Below are 6,000 nucleotides of genomic sequence, written 5' to 3'. Positions count from 1 at the left end.
TCAGACCTCAAAACTCAGATTTCAGACTTAGAATTCACAGCTAAGAATTCAGAACTCAGAACTCATAATTCAAAACTCAGAATTCTGATTTCAGATCTTAGAACTCAGACCTCCTCAGACTCAGATTTCACAACTCAGCACAACACAGAATTCAGGACTCAGAACACAAAACTCAGAATTCAGACTTAGAACTCAGAACTAACAATTCAGAATTCAAATTCAGAACACAGAACACATAATTCAGAACTCAGAATTCAGAACCCAGAACTCAGAATTCTGAAATCAGAAATTACAATTCAGCTCCACACTGAATTCAGAACTCAGAACTCAAAACAAAAAATTAAAATTCGAACTCACACCTCAGAATTCAGAATTCAGGACTCAGTATTCGGAATTCAGCTCAGAATTCAGAACTCAGAATTTAGAATTCAGCTCAGAATTCAGAGCTCAAAACTCAGAATTCAGAGATAAAACTCCCAGCTCAGAACTCGAAATTCAGAACTCAGAATTCTGAGCTCAGAAATCAGAATTCAATATTAGAACTCAGAATTCAGGAGTCAGAACTCAGATCTCAGACCTAGGAATTCAGAATTCTGAATTCTAAACACAGAACTCAGAATTCCGTACTCAGAACTCATACTCAAAATTCAGAACTCAGAACTCGCAATGCAGAACTCAGAATTCTGAATTCAGATCTTAGAACTCAGACCTCCTCAGAACTCAGATTTCACAACTCAGCACAACACAGAATTCATGACTCAGAACTCAAAACTCAGAATTCAGACTTAGAACTCACAGCTCAGAACTCAGAACTCAGAAATTAGAATTCAGAACTCAGAATTAGAATTCAGAATTCAGAACTCAGATTTCAGAGATAAAACTCACAGCTCTGAACTCCAAATTCAGCACTCAGAATTCTGAGCTCAGAAACCAGAATTCAATAGTAGAACTCAGAATGCAGTGTTCAGAACTCATAACTAGGAGTTCAGAATTCTGAATTCTGAGCATAGAACTTAGAATTTAGAACTCACAGCTCAGAACTTAGAATTCAGAATTCTAAACTCATACTCAGAATTCAGAACTCGCAATTCAGAACTCAGTATTCTGAATTCAGGTCTTAGAACTTAGACTTCCCCAGAACCTAGAATTCACACCTCAGGACTACAGAGAATTCAGCACTCAGAACTCAAAACTCAGATTTCAGACTTAGAATTCACAGCTCAGAATTCAGAACTCAGAACTCGTAATTCAAAACTCAGAATTCTGAATTCAAAAGTTACAATTCAGCTCCACACTGAATTCAGAACACAGAACTCAAAACAATGAAATTAAAATTTGAATTCACACCTCAGAATTCGGAATTCAGAAATCAGAACTCGGAATTCAGAACTCAGAATTCAGAATTCAGAACTCAAAACTCAGAATTCAGACTTAGAACTCACAGCTTAGCAATCAGAACTCAGACATCAGAATCCAGAACTCAGAATTCTGAAATCATAATTACAATTCAGCTCCACACTGAATTCAGAACACAGAACTCAAAACAATGAAATTAAAATTTGAATTCACACCTCAGAATTCGGAATTCAGAAATCAGAACTCGGAATTCAGAACTCAGAATTCAGAATTCAGAACTCAGAACTCAGAATTCAGAACTCATAGCTAGGAACCCAAAATTCAGAATTCTGAACACAGAACTTCGAAATTTGAACTCAAAACTCAGAACTTAGAATTCAGAACTCATAATCATACTCAGAATTCAGAACTCAGAACTCGCAATTCAGAACTCAGAATTCTGAATTCAGATCTTAGAACTCAGACCTTCTCAGAACTCAGATTTCACAACTCAGCACAACAGAATTCATGACTCAGAACTCAAAACTCAGAATTCAGACTTAGAACTCACAGCTCAGAACTCAGAACTCAGAAGTTAGAATTCAGAATTCAGAACTCAGGAATTAGAATTCAGAATTCAGAACTCAGATTTCAGAGATAAAACTCACAGCTCAGAACTCCAAATTCAGCACTCAGAATTCTGAGCTCAGAAACCAGAATTCAATAGTAGAACTCAGAATGCAGTGTTCAGAATTCATAACTAGGAGTTCAGAATTCTGAATTCTGAACATAGAACTTAGAATTTAGAACTCACACCTCAGTACTTAGAATTCAGAACTCACAGCTCATACTCAGAATTCAGAACTCGCAATTCAGAACTCAGTATTCTGAATTCAGATCTTAGAACTTAGACTTCCCCAGAATCTAGAATTCGCACCTCAGGACTACAAAGAATTTAGCACTCAGAACTCAAAACTCAGATTTCAGACTTAGAATTCACAGCTAAGAATTCAGAACTCAGAACTCATAATTCAAATCTCAGAATTCTGAATTCAGATCTTAGAACTCAGACCTCCTCAGACTCAGATTTCACAACTCAGCACAACACAGAATTCAGGACTCAGAACTCAAAACTCAGAATTCAGACTTAGAACTCAGAACTAACAATTCAGAATTCAAATTCAGAACACAGAACACGTAATTCAGAACTCAGAATTCAGAACCCAGAACTCAGAATTCTGAAAAATAGAAATAACAATTCAGCTCCACACTGAATTCAGAACTCAGAACTCAAAACAAAAAATTAAAATTCGAACTCACACCTCAGAATTCAGAATTCAGGACTCAGTATTCGGAATTCAGCTCAGAATTCAGAACTCAGAATTCAGAATTCAGCTCAGAATTCAGAGCTCAAAACTCAGAATTCAGAGATAAAACTCCCAGCTCAGAACTCGAAATTCAGAACTCAGAATTCTGAGCTCAGAAATCAGAATTCAATATTAGAACTCAGAATTCAGGAGTCAGAACTCAGATCTCAGAACTAGGAATTCAGAATTCTGAATTCTAAACTCAGAACTTAGAATTCAGAACTCATAATCATACTCAGAATTCAGAACTCAGAACTCGCAATTCAGAACTCAGATTTCTGAATTCAGATCTTAGAACTCAGACCTCCTCAGAACTCAGATTTCACAACTCAGCACAACACAGAATTCATGACTCAGAACTCAAAACTCAGAATTCAGACTTAGAACTCACAGCTCAGAAGTCAGAACTCAGAAATTAGAATTCAGAACTCAGAATTAGAATTCAGAATTCAGAACTCAGATTTCAGACTTAGAACTCACAGCTCTGAACTCCAAATTCAGCACTCAGAATTCTGAGCTCAGAAACCAGAATTCAATAGTAGAACTCAGAATGCAGTGTTCAGAACTCATAACTAGGAGTTCAGAATTCTGAATTCTGAGCATAGAACTTAGAATTTAGAACTCACAGCTCAGAACTTAGAATTCAGAATTCTAAACTCATACTCAGAATTCAGAACTCGCAATTCAGAACTCAGTATTCTGAATTCAGGTCTTAGAACTTAGACTTCCCCAGAATCTAGAATTCGCACCTCAGGACTACAAAGAATTTAGCACTCAGACCTCAAAACTCAGATTTCAGACTTAGAATTCACAGCTAAGAATTCAGAACTCAGAACTCATAATTCAAAACTCAGAATTCTGATTTCAGATCTTAGAACTCAGACCTCCTCAGACTCAGATTTCACAACTCAGCACAACACAGAATTCAGGACTCAGAACACAAAACTCAGAATTCAGACTTAGAACTCAGAACTAACAATTCAGAATTCAAATTCAGAACACAGAACACGTAATTCAGAACTCAGAATTCAGAACCCAGAACTCAGAATTCTGAAATCAGAAATTACAATTCAGCTCCACACTGAATTCAGAACTCAGAACTCAAAACAAAAAATTAAAATTCGAACTCACAGCTCAGAATTCAGAATTCAGGACTCAGTATTCGGAATTCAGCTCAGAATTCAGAACTCAGAATTTAGAATTCAGCTCAGAATTCAGAGCTCAAAACTCAGAATTCAGAGATAAAACTCCCAGCTCAGAACTCGAAATTCAGAACTCAGAATTCTGAGCTCAGAAATCAGAATTCAATATTAGAACTCAGAATTCAGGAGTCAGAACTCAGATCTCAGACCTAGGAATTCAGAATTCTGAATTCTAAACACAGAACTCAGAATTCCGTACTCAGAACTCATACTCAAAATTCAGAACTCAGAACTCGCAATGCAGAACTCAGAATTCTGAATTCAGATCTTAGAACTCAGACCTCCTCAGAACTCAGATTTCACAACTCAGCACAACACAGAATTCATGACTCAGAACTCAAAACTCAGAATTCAGACTTAGAACTCACAGCTCAGAACTCAGAACTCAGAAATTAGAATTCAGAACTCAGAATTAGAATTCAGAATTCAGAACTCAGATTTCAGAGATAAAACTCACAGCTCTGAACTCCAAATTCAGCACTCAGAATTCTGAGCTCAGAAACCAGAATTCAATAGTAGAACTCAGAATGCAGTGTTCAGAACTCATAACTAGGAGTTCAGAATTCTGAATTCTGAGCATAGAACTTAGAATTTAGAACTCACAGCTCAGAACTTAGAATTCAGAATTCTAAACTCATACTCAGAATTCAGAACTCGCAATTCAGAACTCAGTATTCTGAATTCAGGTCTTAGAACTTAGACTTCCCCAGAACCTAGAATTCACACCTCAGGACTACAGAGAATTCAGCACTCAGAACTCAAAACTCAGATTTCAGACTTAGAATTCACAGCTCAGAATTCAGAACTCAGAACTCGTAATTCAAAACTCAGAATTCTGAATTCAAAAGTTACAATTCAGCTCCACACTGAATTCAGAACACAGAACTCAAAACAATGAAATTAAAATTTGAATTCACACCTCAGAATTCGGAATTCAGAAATCAGAACTCGGAATTCAGAACTCAGACTTCAGAATTCAGAACTCAGAACTCAGAATTCAGAACTCATAGCTAGGAACCCAAAATTCAGAAATCTGAACACAGAACTTCGAAATTTGAACTCAAAACTCAGAACTTAGAATTCAGAACTCATAATCATACTCAGAATTCAGAACTCAGAACTCGCAATTCAGAACTCAGAATTCTGAATTCAGATCTTAGAACTCAGACCTTCTCAGAACTCAGATTTCACAACTCAGCACAACAGAATTCATGACTCAGAACTCAAAACTCAGAATTCAGACTTAGAACTCACAGCTCAGAACTCAGAACTCAGAAGTTAGAATTCAGAATTCAGAACTCAGGAATTAGAATTCAGAATTCAGAACTCAGATTTCAGAGATAAAACTCACAGCTCAGAACTCCAAATTCAGCACTCAGAATTCTGAGCTCAGAAACCAGAATTCAATAGTAGAACTCAGAATGCAGTGTTCAGAATTCATAACTAGGAGTTCAGAATTCTGAATTCTGAACATAGAACTTAGAATTTAGAACTCACACCTCAGTACTTAGAATTCAGAACTCACAGCTCATACTCAGAATTCAGAACTCGCAATTCAGAACTCAGTATTCTGAATTCAGGTCTTAGAACTTAGACTTCCCCAGAATCTAGAATTCGCACCTCAGGACTACAAAGAATTTAGCACTCAGACCTCAAAACTCAGATTTCAGACTTAGAATTCACAGCTAAGAATTCAGAACTCAGAACTCATAATTCAAAACTCAGAATTCTGAATTCAGATCTTAGAACTCAGACCTCCTCAGACTCAGATTTCACAACTCAGCACAACACAGAATTCAGGACTCAGAACTCAAAACTCAGAATTCAGACTTAGAACTCAGAACTAACAATTCAGAATTCAAATTCAGAACACAGAACACGTAATTCAGAACTCAGAATTCAGAACCCAGAACTCAGAATTCTGAAAAATAGAAATAACAATTCAGCTCCACACTGAATTCAGAACTCAGAACTCAAAACAAAAAATTAAAATTCGAACTCACACCTCAGAATTCAGAATTCAGGACTCAGTATTCGGAATTCAGCTCAGAATTCAGAACTCAGAATTCAGAATTCAGCTCAGAATTCAGAGCTCA

Source organism: Ochotona princeps, unplaced genomic scaffold, assembly GCF_030435755.1.
Source record: "Ochotona princeps isolate mOchPri1 unplaced genomic scaffold, mOchPri1.hap1 HAP1_SCAFFOLD_140, whole genome shotgun sequence".
Classification (NCBI taxonomy): Eukaryota; Metazoa; Chordata; class Mammalia; order Lagomorpha; family Ochotonidae; genus Ochotona; species Ochotona princeps.
The sequence above is the reverse complement of the archived record's forward strand: the minus strand, read 5'-3'. Positions refer to the sequence as shown.